Source organism: Balearica regulorum, chromosome Z (assembly GCF_011004875.1).
Source record: "Balearica regulorum gibbericeps isolate bBalReg1 chromosome Z, bBalReg1.pri, whole genome shotgun sequence".
Taxonomy (NCBI): Eukaryota; Metazoa; Chordata; class Aves; order Gruiformes; family Gruidae; genus Balearica; species Balearica regulorum.
In genome coordinates, this window is record NC_046220.1 from 62,764,293 (window position 1) to 62,779,567 (window position 15,275).

Consider the following 15,275-nt stretch of genomic DNA (forward strand, 5'->3'; position numbering starts at 1 on the left):
TTAACTATCAAAACCATAGCAGACAAGATCATGGTATTGAAAAAGCTGTGTTCTAAAAAGAAACTAATGAATTATAAACATGCTCTTTGGAACATTTTAACAATGCTAGCTTTATATACATACGAAATACAGGAAACTGTCTCACAGATTCGTTCACATTACTTGTAACAGAAAGGCACACTTCAGTTGTACACGCACCACAAAATAGCACATGTATACAGAATGAAGAAGGAATTTCATTATTTTTCCACATCAGGGAAGGCAAAATTATTTTAAGACAGACAATAACCTCAACTTTTTTTCCAAAATCTTTCTCTCCTATAAATGCAGCATTTGAGCTGATGAAGTGTGAAGGATATTTCAGAATTAATTTAGATACATACCCCTAAGTACATGTTTGTTTAAAACTGAAAAGAAACATGGTAGCAGATAGTTTTCAGGACAATTACACAAATTTAGAAAGTTTATTTCCTCATTCAACTGTTATTTTTGCATTAATCATATTGCTTCATTTACTTCTGTCAGCCGATATTCTTTTCTAAGAGAATTTAGAAGTTCCTGTGATTACTGAAATCACCCAATTAAAAGATAAAACCTGAGCATGTGACAACTTATATGAATATGTACTACAATTTTACAATGCAGATTTAATTTAATTTTAATGTATACACATATCCCATGTGTGACTGCCACTTTCATACTACACATGGTGGCAGCATATGATAAATCGTATTTATTATGCACCATAGAACAACTCACTTATACTTTGCCTTCTAAATCTACTTCTGTCAGAGCTATTTCCTATACCTTAAAATACAGCATCAAATCACCATGATTGAGTTAAAATAATTATTTTCCTCCAAAATGTGAAAAATGTAATGCTTAGAATAGATAATAAGCAATGCAATAATTGCTTTACATTGTGATAGCTTGCAATCCAAAAGAACAGGAACTGGTTTTCCCCAGCACTAGTAAAAAGGGAGCTTTTCATTGTATTTTTATCCACTGATAAGCTATTTAAGTGACTGTTATTAGAAAAATTAAAATATTTTAAGTGCCATATTTTTAAAAGTCCAGGTAAGTGGATATACTGTAACTATAGACATCTGATTTTGCAAGTACCGGAATCAAAAAATATAGAAGCATTTAATTCCTATGCAGTCCTTCTCCTAAGCACATTAGAGAGAAACTACAGCATACCAGAGCGTGCCCTGTTGGATGCTGTAGTTATAATGGTTTTGAAAAACTCATGCAAACACTGCTTTTGCACATGTGAAAGTGGCAAACAGAAGCAGTGCAAGTTAACTTCCCAACCACACATATATGCATGCAGCACACGCACGTGATTTCATGCATCAATCCAGACCTAACCTCTCTAGCCAAGTTAAAGAACTTCATCTATGTCTTTTCCATATATTGTTGCCTTCACATCACTGCAAGTCAATCCACAATTACTATTTTATCATTCTAATCTAGTTCAAGCTTTAAGAAACAGTTTCCAATTTCTATAGGTCTCCTGCCAGCAGAATTGTGGCAGCACATAATGCTGCATAAGGCTAATACACAACTAATAGAGAAAAGATATAGGAGTTAGCTTTTTTAAAAAGTTATTACTGAAGTACAGCACTGAAGAAAGGCGGGAGAAAGACGTGGTCCTCTCTTCTCCCTCTTCCCTCTCTCCCCCCTCCCCCCCAAAAACCCACAACAAACAAACCAACACCTGACAGCATTGAAGAGGAGACCAAATCAGAGTTAAAAAAATATATATTCCTTGTAACCTGTATCCCAACTCCCAGGCAGCAACTATCTTACTACACCACCAGAACAGCAAAACAATTGCCAACACATACTTTTGTGTTGGTTTACTTTTGCCCGACAGCAGCTACCAGCTGAAATGCTTTACCTGGTGTTAAGGGTACTGTCTGAGAAGGCTCAATTGCAGTTCACAAACTACTGCTTCCCTCAACAACACTGCACAGTCCTAGTTTATTCTTGTTTCAATTTTCAAAGCTTTCATACCTTCTAAGAAAACTTTGGATTCCAGAACAAAAAAGCTTAAATAAGACAAATTTTATAACTCAGAAATGCTTCTTAAACATTTACTTTGCATACATTTTCATATCTCCCTTTTTCAAGTTTCTCAGTGTAACAAGCTTAATTTAGTCAGGCAAAGTATGAGCACGTTAAAAAAGTGACAAAGGAAAACTACACAAGGCTAGCCACAGAATTTAACAAAAAGAAAACTGAAACATCAGAGTATGAACCATACTGGCATATGGCAAAAAGGCTTTTTATTTTAAAACTGAAATCCCAAGGCTGCATCAAGTTCAAACCTACCTAGAGCCTTGAAGTTCAATGAGCTTGGCTTTTTAGTGAAATACTTTTAATCTGATCTCAGAGTGAAGCACAAACATCCTAGCAGATTCTTAAGTTTATACAATGCATAGTGATGATGGACCATTCAAAATACAGTGTTCCTGTCTTACCACAAATGCAAAAGCTCACATAAAAGTGCTACTAGCAGAGATTCCTGATATCCAAGCTTCAGTAGCCCAATAGTTCATCGTCCTCACTGCACATAAGAATAACTAAAAGCTTTCTATTCTACAGGGGTATTTGGTGCTGCAAGTAGTGGTTCGGACTGTAGCTCCAAGAAGTATATTCAGTAGAATTTGTTATAACCTGCTCACCATCCAAAGACAGAGTGTCTCCTTCTCCTTGCAATCTGAAGGCAAACAGGTTTAAAAACAGACATACAGAAACCTCATCTCCAACAAAAAAGTTTGTCCCATGTATGTTCTTGATCACAAAGGAGATTTATTTCATCCCTGCAGCCACAGAGACTTACAAACCCAGAAGAATATCAGGTCTTCTAGGAAAGACACTTCCAAGCTGACTCTTAATGCCTTTCAGAGCCTATGGCAGCATACCTTCCTATCCACTGTGAATGAAATACCAATCAAATTCCGGCAACATCTTCAACCATCTCCCAGAAGTGGATCACGCTTTGATTCTTCTCAAGACACACCACAGGTCTCAAAGTTTTCAAACACAAAAACTGTACATTGAAGTCTTTTGAAGTTACTTTTAAGGATAGATTAGAACATAAACTGTCAAGGGAAGATGACATTACAATTTCAAAGGAGCCCAAGGTTATCTTTCCAAATGGTCATAAGAGAAACTGAGCTACCTTTATGTGCCACACCAAAATAATCATACTCTGCATATGAGTAAGAAACATAACACAGAGATCACATTTTTGTTCTGTGGCATTCTGAAAATAGTTTTAGTTCCTAAATGAATTTGCCCACAATTTTTTAAATTGTATTTCAAACACTCTATACAGACACACTACTTTTGTCTATTCCACACAAAAATATTTGTAAAAACAACTATCACCCAAAACTTTTCAACCCTCTTGTACATATACATCCACATGAAAACTTCCATACTGTCACTCTGCAATGCTGTGGGACAAAGGGATTTCATTAGAAATCATAATGGATACTAGATCATCATCAAGTTACAGAAGCATGAAAGCCAAAGCCATGTATGATATCGGGTGCTCGAAGATGTGCATGTATTTCTTATACCAGTTTGAAAAACCATTATGGAAGTGAATCAAAACAAAGATAATCTTTGACCTAGCCATCTTGCATAAATCAGAAACATAGTATCATTAGCTATTGTTACATTCCCCAAGAGTTTTCTGTAATGCAATGTTTTCTGAGGAAGAAAAGGCTACAAAAACACACCAGCCATCTGCCTCTTGTTCCTTCATGTTCTGAAAGCTCTGTTGCTCTGTGAAGTGTCACTGAAATTGGCTACAGCACTGGAAGTGAGACATTTCATCAAAATTAGCAGCCAAAATTGACAGACCCACACTTATGCTGTCATCAAGGTAAGGGCAGCTGTAATCCACCCAAAGCAGCAGATACCTTTTTAGTCTCTCTGTACAGACTAGCAGACAGAACCATAGCAGTACAATATATACAGCAAGAATTTCTTCTTATACAACCTCAGGAAGGCTTCTTCATTTCAACATTAACAGCAAAGCATATTTAAGATATTCAGTCAGTGAGGGAATATAGGCCTGCTTTATCACAAATTATCTGAACGGACTAATGAAAATCCACCACTTGGTTTTCATGATTTATTTTACAGGATCACACTTACCCATAGAAGCTATACAGTGATAACATATGAACTTGCACATTACTTTAGGAAACAGGGAAAGCAATTTTTAAGAGTGTCAGGAGCTAAAGGTGCTTTGTTTAAAATTATGAGATTAATAAATACAATTTGTTAATAATTATAACATACATAACAATTCTGAGAAACTAATTCATTGAACAGACTCGAGTAACATCTGTAACATCATCTATCAATAAGGCACAATAAACCATATACAGTTTTATCCACTGTAAACAATACACATTTTAATATTCAAAATGTAAAAGTCACACTATTTCATCTACATAGTCATTTGCCTAATGTCCCTTTTAAGGGCTTAGAAAAAGTATGGAAAAAATGCTCCATGTGAAACCGACAACTCCCTTCCAGGGCTCAACATGATAACCAGTACCCCTCAGGAAAAGAAAACAGACATGCTTCACCAGCCTAATGTTTTCAAGGCACTGCTTTCTATTGAGTCCCCAGCTACAGCACTGAGAAGGCATTGCTGGCCTGACAACAAAATTGTGAGCTCTTAGCAGTATTTGCCTACTCCCTTCACTATTACCATCCTAACCCCACATACAGAGCAAAGCACATTGCTCTTTTTACATCTCTTATATTTCAGAAGTAGACTTTTACGCAACATACACTATATGGATTGATAAGAGTGCTATTCAATTTGTGTTCCCCTTCACCATGTTACACAAAAACACGTTCAGATAAGCCAGGCTGGTTTGCTCCAGCTACAGGGTCCAGCAATGAGTTAAGAGAGATTTTACTATTCTTCTGAGCCGCTGTATATTATTCAGAATACATATCACAAGCAGGGAGAAATTCAAGATCCCTTAGCTAGCAAAACTTGAATTCTCCTCTTCTAAAGCTGATAAATCTACACAAGTGGCAAGTCACAGGTCGGTGTAGGGGTGCAACAATTTCTTACACAAAGGAGTACAGCTGACTGTGGTTGTTTCTTAAAAACGAAAATACTATTGATTTTCTGATTGTATCTTAAGATTCTCAAAAATAAACTACTTTTTCATAGTAAAGCACATACACTTGTCAGCAGTGTCAATTATACGTGTAAGAATAGCCATGAAAAGGATGCACATTCCATGAAGAGTTCAGGTACACACTGGGTTTTCATGCCACCTGCCGGACAAAATCCTGCTTGCACCAACTCATGTCTGGTCTAGCCATTCAGAGGGCTTAGAACGGTAGTAAATCAGTCATGAAAAAATCAGGAGAAAAATAATCATTTCAGAAACAAACTTATTTTTTAAATAAGTTTTAAATAAGTAATCAATGTCTTCTTCAGTGACAGAACATACAGGAGAACACTGGTTACAACAGACATTTCAACTTCAGTAGTTTTGCCTTTTGCATATTGTGTTTCTTATTGCAGCAAAAAAACATAGAAGGATCACCAATCCAACCAAGATAGCAAGCTCTCCGATTTTTCCAAGCTTTCCATTATTATACAATAGCATAAAAGTAGTTTATTTCTGAAAGCACAGGCACATCATGAGTACAGCCTGTTTCTCTCATGGATCTCTTCAACGAGAACTTAGAAGTTACGTACATACGAAAATGTTCGTCCTTTTTAAAAAGTTGCTGAACTACTTGTCTCAGTATCTCCCCAAGGAATGCCAAACAACAAACATACATGAGTTATGCCATTTTAAATCTGAAAGTTTGCAGTTCCACATATCTAGCTATCTTTTCAGAGGACAAAGTTGAGGCATTTTCTAACAGTCAGCTCAACAGAATATTTTAGATTCTGTTTATGGAAAAGGAAGGAAATTGTGAAAAAATCACCATGGCAAAACAATAACAATAGACATTACATTCTGAATAATCCCTCCTAGATACTTAGAAGTTTGGTTCTTATGTGAAAACAGTAATAGTCAAGCCGCATTCTAAGCACAATTATTAACCTTTGAAAGGGTTTAAGTTCTCATTTTTCAATCATTCTGAACAATGATGCATCTAGTCTCCTTTATTTTGATGCCCCATTTTTCTTTTTAGAAGCATTTAATCTCAACACTTGCAATAATGCAGTATTTTCTCAATGAGATAACGTATTAATGTACTTTCCTTTAAAGATACATGATTTTACTTAATGTGTTTTGGCTGTTCCTTCCACTAAGATTCAACATTTCCCACTACATGGTCATTCTTCTTCACAAGAGCACCCTTCTTCATTAAAGAGCAGTAGTTAGGCATTTCAACATTCAAATTAATTCAGAAGGTAGTTCACCTTGCTGAAGTCTTTCTTCCCCATGGACCTAATATCCATTACAAAGCAGAAAAACCATGAAGTTTGGAATAAAAGGGAAGGCTTTCCCTATTGCTGACTGGTTTTAATTTGTCCCATATTTGATAAGAACACGTATAATAAGCATACCAAAAAACATTTATTCACAGTTACAGGTTTCTGGAAAAGCAACATCATGCTAGGGAATTTTGTTCAGGATACGCTTTACTGGCCACATAGTTAATGAAATACACTGAGATCCAACTCCACTTTAGCTGTAGGTCATTAAATTGAACTCATGCTCTTTCCGGCAATCTCATAATATATTTATATATATTTATAGCCGGCAATCTCATAATTCAACTTTGCTTCTTACTAGCAACTTTCATCCTTTTTCAAATAGATAACCTAACACAGAGAATTAGGAATCCATGATCAGCCAAGTGTATATTACAATCAAGTTATTCCATGCATTCCAAAGCCAATCATCATTTCTGAATTTAACTGACCACATACTATCTTCCACTGCACCACATAATTGTAGATACTCAGCACCAATCACAAGGCTAAATGCATTCATGAGAGCTGCAGTTAACCAATCTCTTGCTGATTATTACATCTTTTACTCAAGTAACACTAGGTCAACTTGAGCACTTATCTAGGCTTCTTGATCTTCACAACATGATGAACAAAAATTCTTAATAGATGCCATGATCCTACTGTACTATTATTGCTTTACCAAAAATACAATGGAACTGGATATAGACATATGCATCACAATAGGGCATACTGTGATTTAAAAAAAGGCAGGTAGAACATTTTCTGGCTTTACTGAGATGAAAACAAGAGTTGATGCTAAAAATCATCAGTCCACTGTGACAGCATACAGAAGAGTGGAACAAACATGGTGACTGCATCTCACCAGTGAAGTCAGAACAATTTAAATCACTGTTTTATCAGCCCAAGGGAGGGCTTTCAGAAATATTAACAGGTAATGCAAGGTTTAAAAAAAAAATCATCAAAATCCACATTCCTACCTGTTTCCACAGGACAGAAGTGCAATTTACAATACAACATCTGATTCCACATGAATGTACAAGAAAGTCTGACTAAAACCTAGAGGTACTAAGCAGCATGTGCCAAGGCCAAACTGTGGTGATCAACCCACTTAAAGCTTTAGGTCAGTAAAACTGCATCTGCTTTTAAACCTAGAAATGTAAGAGATTAGAGGTAGCAACGCATCATCAAACATGAAAGTCAGCTCTGCAGTATGTTCTCAAATTGAAAAATGCCTACAGAAAAATCCTTGCTATATGCCTTTGCTTGATTGGAACTAAGAAAAAAAATCAAAGGGGAGGAACTTCCATTCCCACCAGAGAGATCTGGATAAACTACATTTCCCCTCCCTGCTGCAGCGCCTCTAAGTGAGCAGTGTCATTCAAGTCAGTTTGAGTCTCTTTGTTTTGAGAGTTATAGCCAACATCTGAACCATGGGAGTACTTCAGCTGGAGGGATGAAAGTTATTGTTCCCATGTTGTCTGCTTCCATCCTCTGCTACATGACCCTTTGCATGTACCATAGGCATGAGAACATGTTGACATACAGAGAAGAAAACAAAAGGTTACTTCATCAATTTAAAAATGTGCTCGATCTAGTTATTCCTTAATATAAGGATACTGCTCTGCAGCAAAAAACTGCGCAGAAAGGAATATACCTCATCATCTTCCAAGCAAAGCCCACCATTTTAGGCCAAACTTCACAAGGAAGTTCGAAGAGTACTTGCATTTCTGCTAACTGAAACGGCCACAACAGAAATCAAATTTACTATAGTTACAGTTACTCTCAAAAGCAGCACCAGGAAAAAAAATTCTATAATGCTTGAGTTTCTTGACAATATATAGTTTCACTATCAAAATTCAGACCAGTGGAGCAGTACCTTATCCTTTACAGCATTTAAATTAATCATCTCATCCTAATTATGTGTAGTTACCAGACTCCTCAGACTGCTAAGAACAGTCAGAGAGCTTGTAACTCCTCCATAAGAACTCCAGGTAACACCCTTACCTACTGCTACCTGGCTAGGCAACACAGGGAGCACTCACTTTGAGGTTATCAACACCTTGTACTATGCCTTCAGATCCTGAATGCAGACAGAAGCGTAGACAACAATTTTCCTACACTTATAATGGTATTCCTCCATGCCTACTTTATCTCATTTATTTTAAAGTCAGAGCTGTGAGTGACATTAGTTTAAAATTCTTTCACATACTTAGGAGTGTGGAAATCAGACCATCAACAGCAGATTTGTACACCAGAACACACTCCTCAAGCAAAGGAAAACCTCCTCACAACTAATTAAATATTTTCACATGAAATGTTAAAAATGTATACATGAATCAGTATTTGAACATGTTAACTGACTACACAATGGAATCACAGTAGTCAGTTTTCTTTTTGTGATGGAGACCAGGAGACAGCATTATAGCTTAAATTTTCCTAAATCCATCCCCATGCCAGTTATTTTTCCAGTCTCATCTCTTCCTGCTCTCCATATCCTTTTTACCCTCTTTATCCCCCCTCCCATTTTCACCCCTATAAATCCATTAAGGGGTTGCAGATGCTTTTGATCTAAGGCCTGAAAAGTCCATCACTATATCCCTGAGCCTTATTCCCTGTTAAACACAGATTACAACATTTTATTGAGTTGTCCTCTAAACAAAGTCTTAACAACAAGCTGAGAAAGCTTTTATTTCCAGAAAGGCATCTAAACTTCAAACACTGTGAATGATTACACATCAACTTCTTCTTGTCATAGAGTTCATTACCAAACCACTGTTAACTCCCTTGTTTGTCATGTGGCTAATTTTACATGAAAGTTTGTGGCCTCACTTTTGTAACACTTTCCACTTTTTCCTTTTTGAAGGGATACTGGCAGCGCAATTCTAGATGACATTTTAAGATAACCGTCACTAACGCCACACACGGAGAACTCAAATATCACAGCAGACAAGCAGAATAAACCCTAATTCAAAGTCTCTACTAACATACAGTCATGAGCTTCAGTTCTAGGGGCAAAGCACTACATTTAACCTAGCTTACTGATTTCAACTCTGCTGGTCCTGCAGACCAAATGAAAATGCAAAATACTAAAGGCATGCTCAGCTGACAACACAGACTAAGGAAGATCATTTTAACAGCCTTAGATACTTCATTATCTAGAAGTAGAAACTGGTCCTAGTGAGCCTTTTTTACTGTTCAGGGAAAGCATCTTATGTGGAAGGAAGAGTGTTATATGTGATGCCTGGAAAATAGAAGCATGATGTTCATGTGCAGCATAGGCGTGTATTGCTAGCTCCTACAACATTTGATCTCTGATGAGTTTGTACTGTTAACAGGATACAGAAGAGGATTATACCTACATTCAGCTCTAATAAAAACTGTGCAAAGTAGAGTAACATCTCCTTTCAGTTCTAGAATATGTTTAAATACATCCTGTCAGCCAGAAACTAACAGAGGCTGACAGCAGAAGACCTACTTGGATATGCTTGCAAAACTTTTTAACCTATGTCAGAGTTCTATGAGAGATTATTTTACATACTTTTCCCATTATTCTTTAACTAATGATACTCTGCAGCATGAGATTTTTTCTCAATTCTGAGACATTGAAAGGTCTCTATGGGATGAGAGTTAACCATGGCTATCACCACTTCTGTATTTCATCCACCAAGAATAAGCAAGAAAAGCATCAGAATTAATAAAGCCCTTAGTTTTAATCAGACAATTTAGGAAAGGAGTCAAACATCTAGAACTGTCAAACAATTAAATCTACAGCCATGTTTTAAACCCAAATGTGCAATGACTACTTTAAAAATACTGTATAGGCAAATATATATGTATATATTTGTGAAACAGAGCACCCAGTCTTCAACTTATTGCATCAGTTTGTCAGAAAGTATTACTGTTTCATGGCTCCAGTCCAGGTCTACGCCAGCCTTTTGCTGTATACAAATATTGAGTATAAAGGAGTACTTATGAAGATGGCTGTTCATTTCCCTCTCTCTACTACTAAATTAGAACTAACTACTGAATTAGAACTGCAAATAAGAATTTGTTAGATGGCAAACAGAGACAAAGAAATATGAATGCAAATACATATTAATGTATAAGGAGCGAACAACTTTCTAGTCTTAAAAGCTAGAAGCAACTGAAGCACGGAAAACCTGCTACCATTACTTGGCAATTTTAACATTTCATAGGAATAAATACTTTCCATTTTAAAAAGATTCTCAGTGATTAGTCTTAGATGTTGAGCTGGTTTTAACAAGAGTATAGCATTCAAATCTATGAAAAGTCTTAGCATTCAAATAACTTCCTCAGTTCAGACTCAGTATTTCTGAAATCTAGCTAACCCTTTGGGGGAGATTTTAAGAGACAGACCCAAGATTAGCTACCTACGCAAGTTTATTATACCTTCTTCATGTTTCTCACACATGCCTGCCATCCTTATGCAAGCTCATTAACTTGCAGAGTATTAAATCACTGCTCACAGACACAACCAACAATCTCAGGCCTTAAAGACCTGAATTTCTGGACAGAAAGAGCTAAAAGTTAAAGCAACCCAAGTTGCAGATGCAGGTTCCCCTTGCTCTCTAGTAAGTTTATATAAAAATAAATTCAGCTATGCCTGATACTCATTAGATAAAACTGAACACAATTAATGATTTGAAAAATTCCCAACAATTCTAAAATGAAACATTTAAATAAAGGCTTTTTTTTTTTGATTATGTGGTTTGCCAAAGCACAATTGATATTGTCATTCACTTATCTAACCAATTAGTGTTTCTAAAGAATGTGGTATATTTGTTTGCAATCATTTATTATCTAAGCTGTAATTCTGCAGCTTCTCAGGCAACAAATACATGTCTTGCATCTGGGGAATAAAACATACAAAAGGGTGCTGTTTGAATACATGCAATTACTGGTAGTTATGTTCTAATTAGCATAATTAGTTTTGAAACAGTTCTCATAACAACTGTCAACATTATGTCAATTTAGCTGAAGTTAATGGCATATTTAACAAAGACACACTTATTCATTTTCAGTATTAATACTATTTAAAAGAAAGGAGGCAAAGCCCTTTCTGAAGAAGTAAAACTGCTTTTCATAGACACTGAACATTTCTTCTTTTGTTTTCTTTCAGCAATCCATCTTATAAAACAGCACTTTATATAATTACCACCCTCCAGCTTCCATAGGACCAGTCTTAGAAATTAACACTGATAAAGTGGCAATAAAAAGCAAGTATACCAAAGTACAGATGCTTGCAATTTCAGTCTTCTGTTGTTTTGGGGAAGCAACAATATTTTGGCAGTTGGTGGGGGGGAGGAAGGTGGGGAGAAAAAAAAAAATCAAGAGGTAAGTCTTGAAAAAACTAGAGAGGTAAGCAGTATGCTAAAAAGTAGCAAATACTTCTTCTAGCCATACCTAGACAAAACACCCCTTCACCACTTACTAGGAAAGGGCCTAAGCCATCATAAGGCCAGTTTTACCCTTTTTCCAGTTTTAGTAAGTTACTAGATCTCATTTACAAGTGGTTTAATAATGGAACATCTTTGACTAAGTAAAAATTCAGTCCTTTCACTGACATCTTTCAAGTTTCCAAGAAGAAACCACATGCCTTTCAGAGTTTGCTCTACTTCATACTGTGAATATTCATCTTCCGCAACAGAAGAAATAGCCAACCTAGGCTCAGTACTTGCCATAAAGCTGAAGTTACACAGCCACTCTTGACTGAATTTAAAAGCTAAGTGTGTTATGTGTACATGTTTCACAGGAGGGTCTTGTTTCTCGTATATTTTTATTATGTCAATATTTCAAAGAGCAAGTTACCATTCAGTAGTCATGAAAAATGCTGGTTTAAAAAGCTCTCTGGACTGTGAGATATCTTTGTTGTGGTTTTGTTTGGTTTTTAATTTATGTAAATCAGATAAACAAAATGGAAGATTTCATGCCCCTTAAAGCAGATTATTTAAAAAACACAAACAAAAAGAACAGGAGTTTGATATTAATCCATGGTGAAGACAAATCAAATCTGCAGAAGTTTTACCCAATTAATTTGGACAATTTCTTTTCTTTTCTTCTACACATTTATGATCACATATCATAAAGGCATCTTATGTTTGGGTTTCTAGTGTTTTTATGTACGCAGCTATCCAGAAAAAGTTAAAATCAGGAACTTCATTCAATTCACACCACTCAGACAAAATATCTTTCTGCCTATAAAATGGTAAGTAATGGCTCAGAGTTTCAGACTCATTATCGTAATTTTAAGCACGTCAGCTTATGAGAATGGAATATTAACATATATGGTTTTATTTCAGTTTAGTTTGAACTATTTTCCCAAAATTCTGCTACCAGTAATAAAAATGGACAAGTGAAAACAGTAAGTAGTAATAGTATTTCTAAATACTTGTGGAGTGGCAGGGGGGCTAGGAAAGGACAGGAGAAATACTCCCAAACTTTGGACACTGAATGAAGCAGCAACTCTAAGTTAACTCCCAAACCATTTCAGTAGAAAAGAAGCTCTTTCAGGGGCCAATTCATCCTACCCCGAAATAGATGCCCGAAATCAGGGAAGATGACTGTCAGCCTGGAGAGCAAAGAGTCAGATAAGCTATCTCTACCACAGTCTCCCTACACTCGCGCAAAACTGAGCACTGAGACACACTCCAAATTGCCTTCCAAGAGCATGTATTGTTCTCCACTGACTACAGAGAGGAAGAGACTGACCAGACCAACACTTGACCTGAGAGAACATCCTAAAGCAGAACTGCTCCACATTTCAGTTTCACCCTTCTATTGAGTATCAAAGGCATTCTGTATGATTTTCTTAATGTTTGTAAGTTCACGTTAATACTCTCTGCAGACTCGCATCGTCTGCATGACCACCACAGAATCTGTCATGGAGGGCTCAACACGTTCCTGCCAGAAGTAGAAGAGTAACAACACTATCACTTAGCTCTGAATTGAAAGCCCCAGCAAACCCAATACGCTGCCCATTCATCTGAAAATCAGCCTTCCTCATACACATTTTTAATCCACTTATATGGTAAAATACAGAAACTGTATTTTTAATTTATAGTCCAACTGCCTATATTACAGAAGTGAATCATGCATAGCTATTTAACTCAACTGAAAGCAACACCTGCAGCCCATTTTTAATCAATATTCCATAACTTAAAAATCTCTAATTTCCCACAGAAAGGATTTACTTCTGTGACACATTAAGTAATCTAGGGAAATTTTCACAAATTTTTGACAGAAAAGGTCAGTCTTTTGTACCCTGCTTGCAATTCCACTAAACACTAGTACGTATCTTTGAGCTGTTCGCTTGTCATTCTTGTCTATACTGGCACATAATCACTGCTCACAGTCAGGTCCACATCAGCTGGGTATCAACCCCAGTGAGAATGATTGGTCCTAGCAGAGGAACTAATAATAGGCTAAGCATTTTTCAAACTAGGCATTACACTTAAAATAATTTCCACTCAGACTGTGAACAGCAACATGGAAGTTCTTCATATAAACCTCTTCTACATAACTTTAAGTTATTTCCTAAATGTAACTAAAAGCTCCCATTACTAGAACATAACAATAGGGCTCCCAAACTCAACTCTGTCAAAGCACAGAACAAAGACAAAAAAAAAAAAAGAGGGAGGAGAGGGAGCAACCCCTAACACACATCCCTTTCTAAGCAAAGGCCATAATCTTTCAGAAATCTGACAGCAAAGTATCTGTCAAAGGAGGTTTGAGAAGAGCTCTGCCTATGTGACAGTGTAACATTAACCTCCTTAGGAGGTAAGTCTCATTGGCAGTTCCAGGTAAGAAATAAATACTTCTAAGAAACCTGCATCTCCACCCCATGCGCCACCTGCTCAGATCTGCGCAGAAGGCTCTCACCTGCTTTTGCACCAGCACGAAAGAAGCTGCAGTGAGGCAATATAAAAGATATGGAGAGACAGGAAGGAAGAAGTCTGTGGCAGACAAATATGCCATAAAACTTGATAGGTGATGAGCGAAAGGCCCTTAAAGAGGCTCACTGAATTTTTCGTTAGTCTGTTGTTTTATGACTATTTAAAATACTTTTTGTCAAAATTGTGCTGAATCTTCCTGTAGTTTAAGCATTTCATAACAAACTTAGTTTCTCCTAACAAACTAGAAAAATGCATATGTTGATACTTCGTTCCCTGCAAAATCTTAGGGCTCAAAGAACAGAACTTCCAACAGAATCAAGTGTTTGTAATAAGTATGGAGTACAATAAATCACATCTGCCCCAAAGAGCCACAAACAATTAACACCACCACTAAGCAGAAACCATTACATTTATAAATAAAGATCTGTGGCATTTGAAGTGAAATACTATTGCAGATAGATTCATAGAGAAACCAGCCATCTACATACCATGACATGAAAAACTAGCATGTGGGTATCTATTTAGCATTGTGTGATCATAGCCTTCTTTAACCTGAACATTGTGTAAAAAACCAAACAAACAACAAAAAAACCACACCAAAAAAAAAAAAGCAAGTTTCCCCTAGAAAGTAGAGGTGGATCAGCAAAGTTTTAATAACCTGCCAAAAGGCAGAAGAGGGAGTGAAAACATTAATAAAACTTCTCTGCTTTTTAGACTCAAGATGAAATATATTCATTAAAGTAATTCTTTGAAAAGTATAGGCTAGTATACAGGGTCCTGCATTAAATTTCAACACTACTTAAAATCTTAATATACAGACGCACAAAGCAGCATAATGGATGCTTGAAAACAAAACGCTGAAAGGTCAAGCG

At 36.4% G+C, this 15,275-nt stretch overlaps 1 protein-coding gene across 2 annotated transcripts in view; it reads right to left on the minus strand.

The window, feature by feature from the left end:
- The window catches only part of MAST4 (microtubule associated serine/threonine kinase family member 4), a 285,948-nt gene that overhangs the window by 199,369 nt on the left and 71,304 nt on the right, over positions 1-15,275 (minus strand). The gene's annotated exons all lie outside the window — the stretch shown is intronic.